General features: G+C 36.5%; 1 protein-coding gene across 1 annotated transcript in view; it reads right to left on the reverse strand.

The window, feature by feature from the left end:
• The window catches only part of KIAA0825 (KIAA0825 ortholog), a 281,773-nt gene that overhangs the window by 245,747 nt on the left and 17,340 nt on the right, over positions 1 to 18,686 (reverse strand). The window contains exon 2 of the mRNA XM_023730118.1: positions 13,274 to 13,416. The gene's annotated coding sequence lies outside the window, so the exon portion shown is untranslated. The remainder of the gene's footprint in view (positions 1 to 13,273; positions 13,417 to 18,686) is intronic.

The raw sequence follows: 18,686 nt of genomic DNA on the forward strand, positions 1-18,686 counted from the left end.
TGTACTACTGTTTCATGAGAAACTATTTGTTCTGTAAGCCTTCACCTGAAGTACAATAAAATATTTAAAAATAATAATAATAAGTCAAGGCTAAAAAAGAAAAAAAAATATATAAAATACTTCATTGTAACTCCTCTATTAGTGATTTATATGTGTGTGTGTATGGAGTAGAAATTGACAGGATTAGTCAGAATACACTATTATAGCTTGACAAGCAAACAAAATTAATTGTTTTATGCTTTACTCACTAAATCTTACACTGCTTCCTTTTTTTTAAAATTTTTTCCCATTCAAAAATTTATACATACATTGTTATATGACCCTAACTGCTCTCCTCTCCCCATACTGTCACAGCCCACTCCTCCTTTCTATCCCTGATTCCCCATGTCCATTCAACCAGCTCCTAACCCTCTCTGCCTTCCCATCTCATCTCCGGACAGAAGCTGCCCTTTTAGTCTCTTGTAGCTACTTGAGCTAAGATGTGCACTCCTCTCGAGTATCACTTTATGTCCCACAGTTCAGTCCAATCCCTGTCTGAAGAGTTGGCCTAGGAAATTGTTTAAGGTGTGGGCTAATAGGGAATTCAGGGGCCATGCTTTCCAGGGTTCCTCCAGCCTCAGTCAGACTATTAAGTCTGGTTTTCTTACTAGAATTTGAGTTTTGCACCCCACCTTTCTCCTCCTGCTCCATCAGGGACTCTCTGTTGTGTTCCCTGTCAGGGCAGTCATTGGTGGTAGCCGGGAACAATCTACTTCTTCTGGTCTCAGGCTAATGAAGTCTCGGGTTTATGTGGCCCTTTCTTTCTCTTGAGCTAATACTTTCCTTGTGTCTTTGGTGTTCTTCATTTTCCTTTACTCCAGGTGGTTGGGACCAATTGATGCATCTTAGATGGCCACTTGTAAGCTTTTAAGACCCCAGACGCCACTCACCAAAGTAGGATGCAGAACATGCTTGCAATTATTTTTTAATGCACTTCTTTTTCTAGAAAATATTTTCATTTTAATATCTCTTTATAATTTCCAATATGCAATTCTAGCCATCTCTTGTTTCAATACAATAGTGAAACCAAGATAATGTGAAAATGAATTTTAATTTCAGCATTCTTTTATAACTTGGCACTCACATATTTTACACAAATTGAAAGTCATAAAATTATTATATATTTTGAGATTAGAAGTAAATAACTTTACAAGTCATAGGATTAACGATTAATGAATCTTCGAGTACAGTAAAACCTTGCTAATCTGGAGAATTGTACATCTGTATTAGTAGGAGTTTAAGTTATGGAGCACTTAAAGAAAGGCAGCTGTATTATGTATCAACTGGAAAAATAACAAACATAGCTTATAAGATGTCAATTACATTTTTAAGGAATTTTAAAAACAATTAGATAAGAATAATTTGAACTTAGCACATGTTTTGTATATAAATCAGTGCTTCTAAAGAATTTAGGGCTCTTACCATATCTTCCAAGGGTTTAAGAATTTCTCCTAAAATTTTGTTAGTGGTATTAATTAGCAAGTAATATTAATTTGATGTTTTTCTCCTAAAATATTGGTGATATTAATTAGCTTAACATTAATTTGATGAACCACTCTACCCATTGCAATAGCTTTTTATAATTTCCAGATCTTTGCTCCATCAATTATCACTAGTCCTTTATCATCAACATCCCTTTTACTGACTAAAAATATGTTCAAGCCTCTCAGTTTTTAGAAACCAACAAAATCCTCCTTGGAAACCCCTTTCCTTTCATTGCCTAGTTTCTCAAAATAGCAGTCTATACTTCCTGTCCCCGTGTTCCCACCTCTTATATATTCCTCAACCCAGAGCAGTCTGGTTTCTGCTATACTCATACACTGAAACTAACAAATATTCTTGAGTTCCTATAATATTTAACCTCTTTGCACTATTTGATCCTGACAGCCATTCCTTCCTTAAAATTGTTTCCCTCTTGCCAAGCTTCCTAAATATCTTCCTTCCTGTTTTTCTTCTTGTCTCTCATTCCCTCGTTCACAGGTTCCTTGTAGGAGACAGCCCATTGGAAAACTGACCAGCTCACATTTTTCTTTTTATCTGAGAAAACTGGAAGTATACAATGGAAACTCACTTCTGTGCTACAGGACTTGGCGTTCCTGGTTATAACTAGTTGATCGAGGCGGGTAGACATTTAACCTAAGCAGAACCATCAGATGCATGCTCAATGAATTTTGAAATTCAGAATGAAAAGGTTGGGATAGGGAATCACTGGTGGTAAACCAATCAAATTAATTCCAGCCTCTTAACAGAAGGTGGATTCAACACATGAAAAGATGCTCACAATCATTAGCCACTAAAGAAGTGCAAGTCAAAACCATAATGAGATACCATCTCACCTCTGCAAAAGTGGCACTGATCAAAAACAGAAAACAACAAATGCTGGTGAGGTTGTGGGGGAGACTGGAATCTTTATCCACTGCTGGTGGGATTGTAAAATGATACAACCACTATGGAAAACACTATGGTGCTTCCTCAAAAAGCTACAAATAGAGATGCCTTATGATCCAGCAATCCCACTCCTAGATATATACCCTGGATATCTAACACCAGTGACATGAATAGACATATGCACACCTACGTTTATTGCAGCATTATTCACAATAGCAAAAAGATGGAGAAAACCTAAGTGTCCATCCATGGACGAATGGATAAACAAATTGTGGTATACACATACAATGGAATAGTACACAGCTATAAAGAATAATGATGAGTTCTCAAAACATCTTACAATATGGATGAATCTGGAGGACATTATGTTCAGTGAAATAAGTCAATCACAAAAGGACTAATATTCTATGATCGCACTTTTATAAAAAGACAAGAATAGGTATACGTACAGAAAGCAATGTTCTTTGGTGGTTACCAGAGATAGAAGAGGGAGAGAGATGGATTCACTTTCTAGAGTAAAGATACTTCTTATTATATCTGGTGATGGGAAAGGCAATACCAAATGCAGGTGAAGTCTACACAACTTGACTAAGGTAAGTGATGACACTAAGAAGTACACAAGGATAAGGGATGTTTTTGGTAAATGGTATAACATACACAATTTTGCAATAACAACCAAAAAATATGTGTGTGGTTATATATATGCATGTATGTATATAGGAAGGCATATGAGTATATGCATGTGCATGCGTAGGTGTTATCAATAGGCATATGTATATACATGTTTGTGTCTGCTAAATATATATTCATATATATAATAAAGAACATAGGAGCCACAATTACGGATACTTCCTAGACATAACTAAACATCTCACGGGATTGCTTTAATGGATTTGAAGGCTTAGGATCAAAGTCTCGTGGGACAACTCAGTCAATTTACATAACATAATTTATAAAGTTTATGTTCTACATCCTAGTTTGGTGAGTAGCATCTGGGGTCTTAAAAGCTTGCAGGCAACCATCTAAGATACAACTATGGGGCTCTACTCATCTAGAGCAAAAGAGAAAGAAGAAAACCAAAGATTCAAAGAAGTATCTACAGGACTAAATAGCCCACACGAACCACGTCCTCATGTATCCTGAGACCAGAAAAACTAGGTGATGCCTGGCTACCATTACTGACCATTCTGACCAGGGACACAATAGATGGTCCTGGATGGAATGGGAGAAAAATGTAGAACTAAACTCAAATTCTTAAAAAAAAGGCCAGACTTACTGGACTGATAAGAGACTAGAGGAACCCCTGAGACTGCTGCCCTGAGATACCCTTTAAACTTTGGACTGAAACCACTCTCGGAGGTCACCTTTCAGCTAAATAACAGATTGGATTATAAAATAAACAATATCACCAGTGAGTACTAAGATCCTTTAAAAAATTAACTATACAAGAAAATAAAAGGTCATCATTTACCTTAAAGCAAAGATGAGAAGGTAAGGGGGGCAAGAAAGCTAGATTAATGGAAACAGAACAACCAGAATGGAAATAATGAGACTGTTGACACATGGTAAAAAATGTAACCAAAGTCACTGAACAATATATACAGAAATTGTTAAATGGGAACCTAATTTGCTGTGTAAACTATCACCAAAAACACAATCAAATATTATTAAAAAAATAAAATAAAGAGAAAGAAGGTGGATTCTTTTGGCTGAGGTCCCTGGAGTTGCTCAGTTCCTTCCATTCTTTGACTGACTAATTGCTCTTATAGCTTTTCTTTTGGTTCTGAGAGGTACACACACAACAAATCCTCCCTCCACTCCAAGGACCCACAGCTAGTTTGTTTTTGTTTAAATTAGCTAGAGTTGTTTTTCTTAAACTAATAAACACCTTGACCGTCTCCTCTCTCATCTCTGCCATACAACACTGATATTCACCACAGGGTTCTCGCTAGATTTTCTCATTTTAAACAATTTTCTGAGCATTTTTCATTCAAATCTACTGCTCTTACTTATGTAGTTTTACCATTATCTAAACCCTGGTGGTGTAGTGGTTAAGAGCTACGGCTGCTAACCAAAAGGTCAGCAGTTCGAATCCACCAGGCGCTCCTTGGAAACTCTATGGGGCAGTTTTTATTCTGTCCTATAGGGTTGCTATGAGTCGGAATTGACTTGAAGGCAATGGGTTATTTCTTCTTCAGACCTCAGAAAAACCTCCCACTATTAATTCTCATTTTACAGTTTTCCCAAATTTCCTAATTCTCCTTCCCTGGTCTTCCTTCACTTCTTAGTCACTTCATGCTGGAGTTTCTAAAGGCGCCATTCTTGGTCCTCTAATTCTACACGCATTTATCGGGTAGCCTCATTCATTGCAATTACTTGATCTATCGTTTCTGTATTGAAAATCAAAAGTCTGTATCTCTAATAGTTCCTTCTCAAAATCCTAAGCTATATTTCCAAGTGCTTACTAAACAATTCCATTTCATTTATACAAAGTCCCTTCAACTCAGTAAGTCCAAAATTTAATTTTTTTTTCTCTAAACTAGCTTCTCTTCCTATATCACAGGGTCACCACCTACATAATATCCTTCTCACTTTCCCTAATATATTTATTTAGTTAGGAAACTATGGCGTGAACTGTTTTTGTATGAATTGCAGGCTAGGAATGTATTTTACATTTTTAAAGGATTGTAAAAGAAAAACAAACAAAGAAGAATATGCTACAGAGACCATATGTGGTCTACAAATCCTAAAATATCTACCATCTGGCCCTTTACAGGAAGGAGCCCTGGTGGCGCAGTAGTTAAGAGCTCAGCTACTAACCAAAAGGTTGGCAGTTCGAATCCACCAGCTGCTCCTTGGAAACCCTATGGGGCAGTTCTACTGTGTCCTATATATAGGGTTGTTATGAGTCAGAATTGACTCAACGGCAACGGGTTTTTTTTTTTTTTTTTGGCCCTTTACAGAATAAGTTTGCTGACCTGTTTTAAATGGTCACCATATTCTTTGACCCTTCCTCTCTCTCGTATCTTAAACGGCCTCCAAATTCTTTCAAATGTGGCTTTTCCTTCTGTCTTTGCTATCAGGGTCACAAACTTGGACATTATTTCTTCCTGAAAAAAATGGAAAAGCCTCCTATCTAGCCTCCAAGGCTCTCATCTCCTCCTCCTAGTCAGCCGTCAACACTGGCACTAGACTTCTCCTTTTACAAACCAAATCTGATCACTTCACTACCTTGCTCAAATGTCTCTGAGGGTTCTCCACAGGGCACAAGAGGACTCCAGATTCTTTACCTTGATATATATTTCTTTACATTTAATTCTATTTTTCTAGTATAGATCTCCTTGACTGACATCTTGAAATCGCCTCCTAGCTATAACTCTCTGCACTAAGGAAGTTTTCAGGAGAAAATCTTATTCATGGAAGGCATTTACTTCATCAAAGTAGATAATACTGTTTACAGGCAACATGCAATTATAATTTGTATATTATCGTTAAACAGAAAAAGTTACCTACAGCTGTTTTTTAAAACACTGCAAAAAGGGGTAAGAAAATACACCTGTGATGAAAAATCAGGATTAACATTCAAACTATCAGATAAAAGTTAAATGTGCTGGTTTATATCTCTTTCCAGTTTCCATCTCTTAAAAAAAAAAAAAAGATAAAAATGATCTTTAAGGATGCTTCTAGTTTGAAAATTCGATGATTTCAATCATGTGATCTATTTCTTTAATATTTAATCTCTGTCATATATTCTTTGCAGAATACTTTTAATTGTATAGCTCAATAGAAGGATACTTTTTTATTGGTTAAAACAAATTCACACGAGATGACCTGAAAAATCTATTTAAAAAGCAATCAGCGAAAGTAAATATTGGATTTCTTCATGTTAAATCTGAAAACCCATCACTATACTTGCTTTTTACTTTATTTGCTGCTTAACATATCTCAACAGTGAATCTATCATATCAACATAGTCATCATGATCCAAGATGCAAATAATAGAGAGTGTCAGTGTCAATTTTGCTTTCTCACACTTGCTTCCCTTCACTTCATCTGATTTTAATAATTCCTGTCAAACCACAAACAGTCCAAATTACCTTCATGACACAGAAGCTTTCAAGAAGCAGACAGAATCTCAACTTTCATTTAGCAACTACAAAAGAAAGCTGTCCAGCTGGACAAATATTATTTCCACACTTGACAATCTCTACAGTTGAACATGCATTTTAATTTTAACTAAACCTGCCAGGAGTTTGATATGAGCTTCTTGTTTTGTGTAGACTGACTCACAGGATTATCAGACCAATGACTGTAATTGTGATGAAAGAACCCAGCATTTTTCACTAGAAGATGAATCATATACCAAACATGAGAGATCAAAATGAACATATAAGAGATAATGTGTTGGCAGAGCATAGATTACAGGAGGAAAGCTACTTAAAGTAGGTGCTTTAATTACTAAAGTCTAATATACAGAATATATTCTTGATATAATTTTTAAAAATAACAGTTCATAAATCAAAATGTAAACTAGTTAAAATTTTAGTCATAGACACCATTGAGAGACAGATTCTAAGACTGAAATCTAAGTAGATTTTTAAATTGTTTTAGATTGACTTGACTTCAAAGTCAGATTTTTAGTACAGTTCTTCATGTCAATTATAATAAAACTGATTTTCTTTGACAAATATATTAAAAAGTCCACTCTATAATGGTCATTATGCCCTTGTACACTCAATGTAAAACTTGAAAAAAGTCAGAGTAGAAATGAAGAGTTACAATAAGTTTGAAGAGGAGTATTAATAAATACTGCAGTGGAAAAATAGACTAAGGGACTACTATATCTATAAAGTTTAATTTATTAAACCTAAATCTAAAAGTTCCAAGTTATAAAAATATTCCTGGGAACATTTCCTTTCTAAGCTAGACCTGAATTCCTCATAAAATTATTAGTGTCTTCCAACTGCCAGAAGTCAGTCATCCATCCAATCTGTTGCATTTGACACTAGTTCCAGGTTCTTCCTTCCCCAAAGACCATTCCACCAGCTTTTAGGGCACTGTTTCCCCTCCTCCTCCCCTCAACACTACCTTAGACACCACAACTCAGTTTTCTCTACCAGCTCCTTTCCTTTCCCTTGGTTCTCTGGACAATTTCATCTACATCCATGTCTTCTACTACAAACTATATGTTGAAGCTCCAGTTTTAACTATCAAAGTCCATACTGGAAAGTTCCCTTGGATCTCAGCATGCCCCCAAGCTGTCTATTATCTCCTCTCTGAAACTTCTTCCTTCTCTTGAGGTCCCTGTGATAGTTAGCAGCACCACTATCCATTTGGATATTCACTGCAGAAATGTGGGCTTCATCCCCCACATTCCAACATTTTCTCACCAACCTCATAGGCATCATCAGTCTTTCCTTCTATCTCTTATATGCATCAATCCCCTCCTACTTCCCTGTGTTAGTTCAAATCTCACCATCTGGATTAGTGCACCCATTTCTTAAAGAGTCTGTTTATATTCTGCATCATCTCCTTCTAACTCATTCTCTATCTTACCACCAGAATGATCTTTGTAAAACAGAGAGAAGAATCAGTGTTTCTACCAATATTTTATGTCTAAGTTACTGGGAGAAAGGTTATACTACAAGAGAAAGATCAGAGGAAGGAGATAGCTGGTGGGAGGAAATGGGGTATTTAAATTAGAACTAATGAAATTGAAGTACAGAAAATACGGTCAAGTATAAATATCCAGCAGCATTTGGAAAAGAACTGGTATTTGACAGGAGGGGATGAAGTATATGTACATAAAAAGATCATGTAATTTATCACCCAAACCAGGATTTTTTAAAATTTATTTTTATTGTACTTCAGATAAAGGCTTACAGAGCAAACTAGCTTCTCATTAAACAATTAATATACATACTGTTTTGTGACACTGGTTGCCAACACTATGACACATCAACACTCTCCCCTTCTTGACCTTAGGTTCCCCATTACCAGCTTTCCTGTCCCCTCCTGCCTTCTCATCCCTGCCCCTGGGCTGGTATGTCCGTTTAGTCTCCTTTTGTTTTATGGGCCTGTCTAATCTTTGGCTGAAGGGTGAACCTTGGGAGTGACTTCATTACTGAGCTAAAAGGGTGTCTGGGGGCCATACTCTCAGGGTTTCTCCAGTCCCTGTCAGGCCAGTAAGTCTGGTCTTTTTTTTTGTTTTGTGAGTTAGAATTTTGTTCTACATTTTTCTCCAGGTGGTCCCTGTCAGAGCAGTTGGTGGTGGTAGCCGGGCACCATTTAGTTGCGCTGGATTCAGTGTGGTGGAGGCTGTGGTATTTATGGTCCATTAGTTCTTTGGATTAATCTTTCCCTTGTGTCTTTGGTTTTTTTCATTTTCCCTTGCTCCAGATAGGGGTGAGACCAGTGGAGTATCTTAGATGGCCCCTCACAAGCTTTTAAGACCCCAGACGCTACTCACCAAAGTAGAATGTAGAACAATTTTCTTTATAAACTATGTTATGCCAGTTGAGCTAGATGTTCCCTGAGACCATGGTCCCCACAGCCCTTAGCCCAGTAATTTGGTCCCTCAGGGAGTTTGGATGTGTCTATGGAGCTCGAATCCACCAGGCGCTCCTTGAAAACCCTATGGGGCAGTTCTACTCTGTCCTATAGGGTTGCTCGGCAATGGATTTGGTTTGGTTTCGGTTAGCTGCCATGACCTTGCCTTGGGCAAGCTGTGCCGGCTTCCCCAGTATTGTGTACTGTCTTACCCTTCACCAAAGTTACCACTTATCTATCATTTATTTAGTGTTTTCCCTCCCCACCCCTCCCCTCCCTCATACCATCAAAGATTGTTTCTTTGTGTGTATAAACCTTTTCATGAGTTTTAATAGTAGTAGTCTCATACAATATTTGTCCTTTTGTGATTGACTTATTTCACTCAGCATAACGACCCCCAGATTCATCCATGTTGTGAGATGCTTCACAGATTAATCATTATTCTTTATTGTTGTGTAGCATTCCATTCTGTATGTGTACCACAGAAAGGATATTTTTAAAGAGGAAATGGAGTGTTAAAAATAATTAAAATTATATAATGTTTAAACCATTTATTTACTCACTAAGTTATTTTATTATATTTGTGGATCTATAATTGTATTCAAAAACTATTTTCAAAAATCACATTCTTTCCAAAAAATAATTCCTATATCTCTAAAGCATATTCACTAAAGCAAAAGAAACTATATTATTTGATTAGTTTGCTGCTGCTGCTGTAGAAAGAAGGTGTTGCTGTTTATGTTCTGGGACTGTTTTTTTGGTTATTCTTCATACAGTTGATTTCAGGATAACTTGGGTCTACCTTGGATCGCTGCTCCTGTTCAGTTACCTATATCTTATTAAAATGCACCTAATACACCATAGGGATCCCCCAAATAGCATAAAAGGTGAGAATTCAGTATCACATTATACATAAAAATAGCAGCCTATTGTTTTAAAAGCTACTGAACTCTGTGTAGAAGGGCTGGATAACATAGAGGTTTAGAGTTATGCTTCTCAAACTTTACAGAATCAATCAGCAGAGAATCTTGTTACAATGCAGGTTTTCAGGGCTGAGGTAGGGCCTGAGATCTTGTATTTCTAATAAGTTCCCAGGTGATGGTGATACTGCTGGTTCAGGGACCACATTTTGAGTAGCAAAGTTTAGAATGCGAGCTGCGAGTCACACTGCTTGTCTTTGAATCCCAGCTCCATTCCTTACTGCTTTGTAACCTTATCCTCATGTGTCTCTACCACATCTATAAAATAGTGAGATCGTTAAAGGGTTGGTATGAGGGAGGATTACATGAGATAATCCATGAACAGTTCTTAGAATAGTCCCTGGAATACAGAAAGCACTCAATAGATGTTCTCTCTTATTATTAGCACTATTGAAAAATATTAAAAGCATATATTGTATCTCATTAGAAGGCCATTTATAGAGTTGACTGCTCTAGAAACATTATGGAAAATCACATCATTCTTTTCCAGGCAGTCACTACAATATCACTGTACATTGAAGGGCATTAAATATGTAAGTTAGATCCACTACCCAGCTTTATTAAATACATAAATCTGAAATGGCTCTGAATGAATTTGCATGAAGCTGGCTTGGCCTATAATATTTAAAGATCATTTTTGTTCTATGCCAGAAAACTTTTTTATACTGCAGGTATACGCTGAGTTCCAATTTATTTATTTGAATAGCTTCCTGTGAATTTAGAAACAGCCAGTTTTGTTTAAAATTTTTCATTTTTACCAAATAGAAATACGAACTAGCATCAGTAACTAACAATAATAATGATTTAAAAATTCTGTTCAAACAAGAGCATTGCTCTAGTTTAAATAAAACCAAAAACCAAAACCAAACCCACTGCCATCAAGTCAATACCAACTCCTCATAATGACCCTATAGACAAAGTAGAACTGCCCCATTGGGTTTCCAAGGCTGTAAATCTTTATGGAAGTAGACTGCCACATCTTTATCCTGTGGAGCAGATGGTGGATTTGAACCGCCAACCTTCTGGTTAGCAGCTGAGTGCTTAACCACTGCACTACCAGGGCTCCTTAGTTTCAATAAATTTGGTTAAATAAAAAAATTTAAGTAAGTAAATTTAACCAAACCCTTGACAACTGTACACATTTCAAACCACCTCACAATGCAGCATAATTACCTCTTGCTGTTGAGAACTGGGGCTTACTAAGAATATTACTTCTCAGAATTGTGGTGATTTAACAATGATGTGATATGGGAGGGACCAGCAGGTAGGAAAAGTAGTCAGGAGCAGAAATGAAAATAAAATTTCACAGCTTCTGCCCAAATGAAAACTATTAGACACTTGCCAAATTCAACACTAGCTGAAAAACAATGAGAAGGAATGGAAAAGAAAGACTAATATTCTCTCAGTAATCAAAACTAGGAAGGGTAAAATCTAGTGGTTCAATCAAAGAAGAGATTAGCGCTATGCAGTGTTTTGGGTTGGTGAGTACCTTTACAAATAAAAATTTGACTCCTCACCCTTTATTTTTCTAACAAGGTGATTAAAAAAAAAAAAAAATCGGAGCAGATTCTATCATGTTTATTTTTCTAAATTAAAACCAGCTTCAATATAGGCAATGCAGGCCTGCCCTAAGAGATCATAACAGATGAAAATCAAGGAAAAGAAAGGAATTTGGATGACCAGATTATTCTCTCTCCTCTCTTTCCCTGTATATTAGGTAAGGAATGCTCATGGCTGTTCCTTAAATGTCTGGTGTTACATTAGAATTTTTTTTAAACATACAACGTAGATGATTATGTTTTATTTTCTGTGACAAGTATTACTTTTACATACATATACAAGATTTTACTGAAAAAATCTGCATAAAAGTGCTTTATATAAGGGACTGCCACATGAAAGTTTTTAAGGCAGGGTTCATCTGTCCTCAGCTATATCAAATAAGAATTCTTCAAATGAAATGATGATCAGACTTAATTTGCGCTCTTAGTAAAAAAATAAAAACAAATCAGTTGTGGACATTGCAGTTCTTAACGTCTATAGAGGTGAACACCAATAAGAGATCAAATGGCATAAGAAGGTACAAGAATAGAGTGTGAACAGAATTATAACGACATCATGTGTTGCTATTTGGGTTCACATTGGTCTGTATCAAATTCCTGTAAAACAGAAATGCGTAAATACTGAAAATGCCTGAGCCAACTTTTTCCACTTATAAGGCAGGTATTAGCTGTCTCTCAGCTCCAGAGAAGCAAGGAGTTCCACTTCAGTGTGACCTATTTATGCCTCTTAGATTTAACATATGCATTTTTTAATGACCCCAAACCAAAGGAAATGTAGAAACCTATTTGAAAAGCTGACATTAAGGTTGTGACACCAACTAAAACAGAAAGAGAATTTAAACTGACACACAATCCCCAAATCAGTCGGTTACACTCCTAATTTCAAAAACAGTTACTGTGTGAAATAGTGATGGCATGTCAGCCCCTGCTTTGAAACTCCCGAATTTTGTCATTTGGTGTTTGTGTTACAACCTTAACACTATTTACATATACTTTTTAATATCTATTATTTAAAAAAATCTTTGAATTGAAGATGCTCTAAAGCTTTGAAGACGCCAACCTCAAAGCACTGCATTTCTAGCGTGCCAATTTTATTAGAAGTAGTGCATAAAACATTTGCTGTTGACAAATCCAATTCATTAAAAGGTGAGATGGATGCATTCTAAAATAGGTAACTGGCTGGCATCATTATCTGCAATGACTTTTATAAATTATTCCTCTTTTCCCTTTTGAGTGAACTTGTCACAGTTCCCTTTCAGAGTCTGAGTGTTATGCCTTATAGTCAATGCTTTCAACGTGTTTAGACAAGTCGTAAGTTAAACAAGCAGTGGTACTTTATTTTGTAGAAATGTGAAACAGTAACAGAAATACAGATTATTTTATTCAAATCACTGATTTTTAACTAAAGACAAGTAAAGTCAGTTAGTGGTGGTTTCGTCTCACACAAAGGATTTAAAAATAAAACTACACAGTTTGGATAGAAGGGGGAATTTCAAAGAAAGAAACATGAAGAGAGATGCTGGCAACCCTGCTGCACTGTCGTGCAGAAGACTTGATTTAAAATTGAATTGTGCTTCCCCTGACATGGGAGATCAGGTACATCACAAGGCTGACAGCTGGATAGCACACTAACTTCCTAGAGGAAAATGCTAAGTGTGTTTCTCTTAGAGGCCAAAGGAATAGAATTATACAAGCCTTCAAGAAAACGGGGCAGGCAGAGTACAAATTATTCAAAATATGAAGAAAAACATTTCTTACCTAATTTGTTTCAGAAAACGGGAGGAATGAGCTGGTCTTCTAATCTTAAGCAGGTGGAAAATAATTTCCTTAGGAGTGAGTAAAAAAGCTGCCCCTTCTTTATTATCTTCAGCAGAGTTTTTCCCAAAATATATTAAGAGCACCTATAAAATAATTAGCCAAAGCTTTACCACTGTCACAATAGGAGGGATCACTTATTCACAACATTAGTTATCCACATTAGTAGCGAAAGTACTATTGTTATGTTATAACACATGGGCTTGAGCCATGAGGGAGAGATGTCGGAAAAACATGAAGACGTGTTATTTAAGACAAGCTTATTAACTAGAGGTACATGGATAACAGCAGCACCTAGGTAAATGCATATCCAAAACATTCCTTTTATTTTCACTAAAAACCAAATGCTCCTAAAGAAACATAGTTCGTAGACAGTAAAGAATGGTGTACTATATAAAACAAGCAATGCCATTCAATCCAATTACTTTCTTACTGTTTAGTTACCAGTTGCCCCAGAACTGTTTATTAAAACCATCTTTTCCCTACTCTTCTGCAGTGCTATTTCTGTCATAAAGTCAGTGGCTATTTATATATGGGTCTGTTTCAGCTCTCCCAGCCAGTGCTTCCCAAACTTTAAAGTGCACACTAATCACTTGGAAATCTTGTTACGAATAGATTCTAATTCAGTAAATACGGGGTTGGGTCCTGATATTCTGCATATATGACAAGCTCCCAGGTGATACCAATGCTGTGGGTCCATGGACCACACTTTGATTAGTAAGGCTCTATTTGTCTTTCCGTGTATCAAAGCCAAACTGTTGTTATTCTTGGCCTTTTGCCATTTGCCTTTCCATACAATTTTAGAATGTTTTGTCAAATTTTTCCCCTGAAAAACAGATAGAAATTTGACTGAGATTGCATTGATTACATTTGGGAGAATGAACATCTGTAAAATGTTGAGTTTTCCAAGTCATGTAAACTATATATCATTTCACTCATTGAGGTCTTATTGTTAAACAATAGAGCTTTATCATTTTCCCCTTTTGGGAGTCTTGTACATCTTCTGTTTATTTAATTCTAGGTACTTCATAGTTTGAATGCTGTTATGAATAATATTGCTTTACAAAAAATCTCCCCATTTTTTACATATATATGCATATATATAATTTTTGTATACTGATATTTTTACCCAGCATACTTGCTAAACTCCTTATTTTCTTCTGTAGTTTCACATCATGAACAAATAATGACAGTTTGTTTCTTAATTCCCAAATCTATACATTTTATTTATCTTGCCTTACTAAAAGAAAAAGAAAAAAAGGGAAACAATACATTTGTTAATTAACAGAAAAGGCTATTTTTTTAGCTACAATTAATTAAATTGATCATGGAACTTAATCTCTTGCTCAGGCTTAGGTCAACTGGGAACAGAGAGGAAGAAGGTTCCAAATACTTCTTAAAATGTTTATTCACTGTCTTCATATTTCTTGCCTTTCTCGGTGGTCTGTTTTACAAGTGCTTACATGTTACTAACATCCATTATCCCAAGCTGACTTCTGGTTGGTATTTCATCAGAAACAGACTCTTACTCTGGGAAAAAAGTTTGAACAAAAGGAGAAACAGAGGAATTATAGTGAGGGAAATACTTCAGCCCTATCTAAGAACTAAGATGGAGAAGCCAATAGTAGCAAATCATTACAGATTTATAGCATATCACCTATATTCCATAGCTGATATCAAACGGTTTCTTGAAAACCCCATAAATAACTGAAATTGCTTTCTTGATGACAAGGTCAGTCTGCTCTAGGGTGAAATGCCCTTCTGATGCTTTTGGCCAATCAGTTTGACCGAAGAGAAAAATTAGACTTACTGTTCCACACAGTCATTAATATTGCTTACCTGGGGAAAGATGAATGTTGTGAGAGTGGGACGGAGGAAAGGGTAAAGAAGGCAGTAATTGAAGCAGCAACAACAATTATAATAATAATAAAAACAAAATAAACTGCTTCTTTAAAAATATGTCAACAATCCACTACAAACAAAAACTATGAAGAAGTAGTTTTTCAGCAATGTAGAAAATGCCAAAAGAAGAAGTGAAAACAGGACCCAAGAGACCATGCATATATTATATTGCAACTTTAAAAATTTGGGGTTAGGAAGAGAAATTCTGAGATGAAGAGATCATCCTGGATGATCCAGGTGGACCCAAAAGCAATCACATATATTATTTTAAGAGGCAAAAGGAGATATAACACAGACAAAAGAGAAGGCAATGTGACCAGGGAGGCACAGATTGGAATGATGCAGCCATAAGCCAGGGAATGCCTGGAACCACCTGAAGCTGAAAGAGGCAAGAAATGGATTCTCCCCTAAAGTCCTGCAAAGGAATGCATCCTTGCTGACGTCTTGATTTCAGACTTCTGGACTCCATAACTGTGAGAGAATAACTTTCAGTTGATTTAAGCCATAAAGTTTGTGGTAATTTGCTACGGCAGTCTTAGGAAACTAATACAGAAGGTCAATCAACATGTTTTTCTCCTCTCCCACCAGAGATCCCTTTAAAATGATAATAAAGGTGTGTATACAGGGGTGGGGGACAGATATAAGCCCACAACAATGAAGAGAATGAGAAAGCCATCACTACAAATTTGCAGAAATTAAGAGAGACAAAAGGGCATTAACTGATGAAACAGAGTGGGGAGAGTCAAACTCTAAAATGTGTGCAGAAAGGGCTAAAATTAAAGGAATTATCTGATATCCATGACAGAAGTGTTGGGTGAGATATGGATATACAATACACAATCAGTTGAAGATTTGTCAAGAAACACTGAATCTCTTCTTCCTATCTTTTGTATAGGCAACTGCTTTGTTTTTGGTTTTTTCTTGTCTAGAGTTAAATATATGACTATGGACAAGAAAAAAAATTAAATGGGGGAAAGGTTGTGTTTGAAGAAATAAATTAATGGTCTGGAAAACTAGGTAAGTTGGTGTGAGTATCCAGAAAAAAGGCTGCTCATTCTGGCCTTCAGAGGGCCTCCAGCATTACAAAAGTTTCCCACTGTCTTAGTTGTCTAGTGCTGCTATAACAAAAATACCACAAGTGAATGGCTTTAACAAACAGAATTTTATTCTCTCATAGTCTAGGAGACTAGAAGTCTGAATTTAGGGGGCCAGATCCAGGAGAAGGTTTCTCTCTGTTAGCTCTGGAGGAAGGTCCTGATCATCAATCTTCCCTTGAGTCTAACAGTGTCTCAGCGCAGGGACCCCAGGTCCTAAGGATGCACTCTGCTCCTGGCTCTTCTTTCTTGTTAGTATGAGGTCCCTCTCCTCTCTGTTCGCCTCTCTCTTTTATATCTCCAAAGAGATTGACTCAAGATACGACCAAATCCTGTAGATTACGTCCAGACTCATTAACATAACTGCCTCTAATCCTGACTCATTAACATCACAGAGGCTAGGATTTACAACATATAGGATAATTACATCAAATAAAGACAACCACCCAATACTGAGAATCATGGCCTAACTAAGTTGACACACATTTTGAGGGGACAAAATTCAATCCACAACACTCACTTATTCACTCTAAAGCAAACTGTACAAATAAAATTATCACCATCCAAATATAATTTTTGTGCAGCTTTTTAATTTTCTCTTTTCTAATATAAATGCATAGCCAATGATCACTGGATATTTGAAGAAATCTTTTTTTTTTCCCCACATTTGAGGCCAAGATCAAACAGAAATTTACCTCTAAAGAAAACAGATAAATCATTAATAGAACATGTAAATTTTCCATCATCCTACGGGAGTCAAGAAAAACTTACATACATAAAGCAAGATCAGAAGTAGGACTTCCAACTATGGCTAAGTCAGATCAGCAAGTACTCTTCCCAGAAAGCAACTATAAAGCTAGACAGAACTGACAAATGCAGCCATTTCTGTGCTCTTGAAATTGATCAAAGGAATACAACAATCTGAGAAGCATTTATACTTGTAAAACTGCTGCTCTACAGGTAAGGACAGTAGGACCCTGAGGCATTCTGACCTGGGGCTTCTCCTACTACCACTACACCAACTCGGTCACTGCAGAAATTCTTCCAAGGTAGGGAAGACCATTAGGATTGGCAACTTCTCTCCCATGGTTAAAAGGGTCTTACTTCAGATGCAGGGGTGGATGATGAACAAGCCCAGCAGAGTTATCAGTACAAGTGACAATCCTGGAAGTGAGTGAACAGGGAGAGCCAACTATTTTATTAGCCTGAGGTCATAGCCATGATTGGGACGAGCATATTCTTGGCTAAGGCTGAGAGCATGTGCAACGGAGACCAGAGAGGAACCAAGCTACCCACACATTCCTGGCCAACCCTGAGGCTAAAAGAATGCATGCACAGAGGAGATGTGAAAGGGCCCAGTGGAAAGTAAAAGCTGGGATACACCTGAAAACCTGAATTTTAAATGTATTCCTCTATCAACACACAGATCCACAAGCAAAGGACAGAAAAATTACTGACTTGATGTATTTGATCTGTCCAATCATTGGCTGGAAACTAAGCTAGCTAGACACGGGGCAAGTCCTAGAAAGCCAGGCCTAAAAATAGAAAGAAGAACTCTCCCCCTGCCCCCGCAAAAAAAAGATATAAATACATCACAGGGGAGATTTCACAAATTTAGTCCAGGCAAATCACTAAGCAAAGAAACAAGGAAACAAACAAACAAACAATGAGAAATAACAGCAACAATCAGTGGGAAAAATCAGAATCCAGAACTGCTAAAATAACATTATCTAAAATATCCAGTTTTCAATATGAAATTACAAGACATGCAAAGAAAGAGAAAAAAAATTCTATCATGTGATCTCCTGCATTGTTTCTGTCACCAAGGCCATGATCCTTCTTCTTTGTTTCCAACTTTCACATTCCAATCACAAATATTAATGCATCTTGATTGCATGTTTGATCAATTTCAGACTTCAGAAGTTGGTAAAAATCATCAATTTCTTCATCTTTGGCCTTAGTGGTTGGTGCATAAATTTGAATAATAGTCCTATTAATTGGTCTTCCTTGTAGGCATATGGATATTATCCAATCACTGACAGTGCTGTACTTTACAATAGATCTTGAAATGTTCTTTTTGACGATGAACATGACATCATTCCTCTTCAATTTGTTATTCCTAGCATAGTAGACCATATGATTGTCCAATTCAAAATGGCTAACACCAGTCCATTTCAGCTTATTAATGCCTAGGATATCAATCTTTATGTGTTTCATTCATTAATTTGAAGATAGATGGATATAAATTATCTAATATGAAGAACAGAGAAAAAAATAACAACAACAACAAAAAAAATCAGAGACCTGTGGGACAACTATAAGCATATCAATAAATAAATAATGGGTATCCCATAAGGAAA

The sequence above is a fragment of the Trichechus manatus genome, unplaced genomic scaffold (genome assembly GCF_000243295.1).
Source record: "Trichechus manatus latirostris isolate Lorelei unplaced genomic scaffold, TriManLat1.0 scaffold00032, whole genome shotgun sequence".
Classification (NCBI taxonomy): Eukaryota; Metazoa; Chordata; class Mammalia; order Sirenia; family Trichechidae; genus Trichechus; species Trichechus manatus.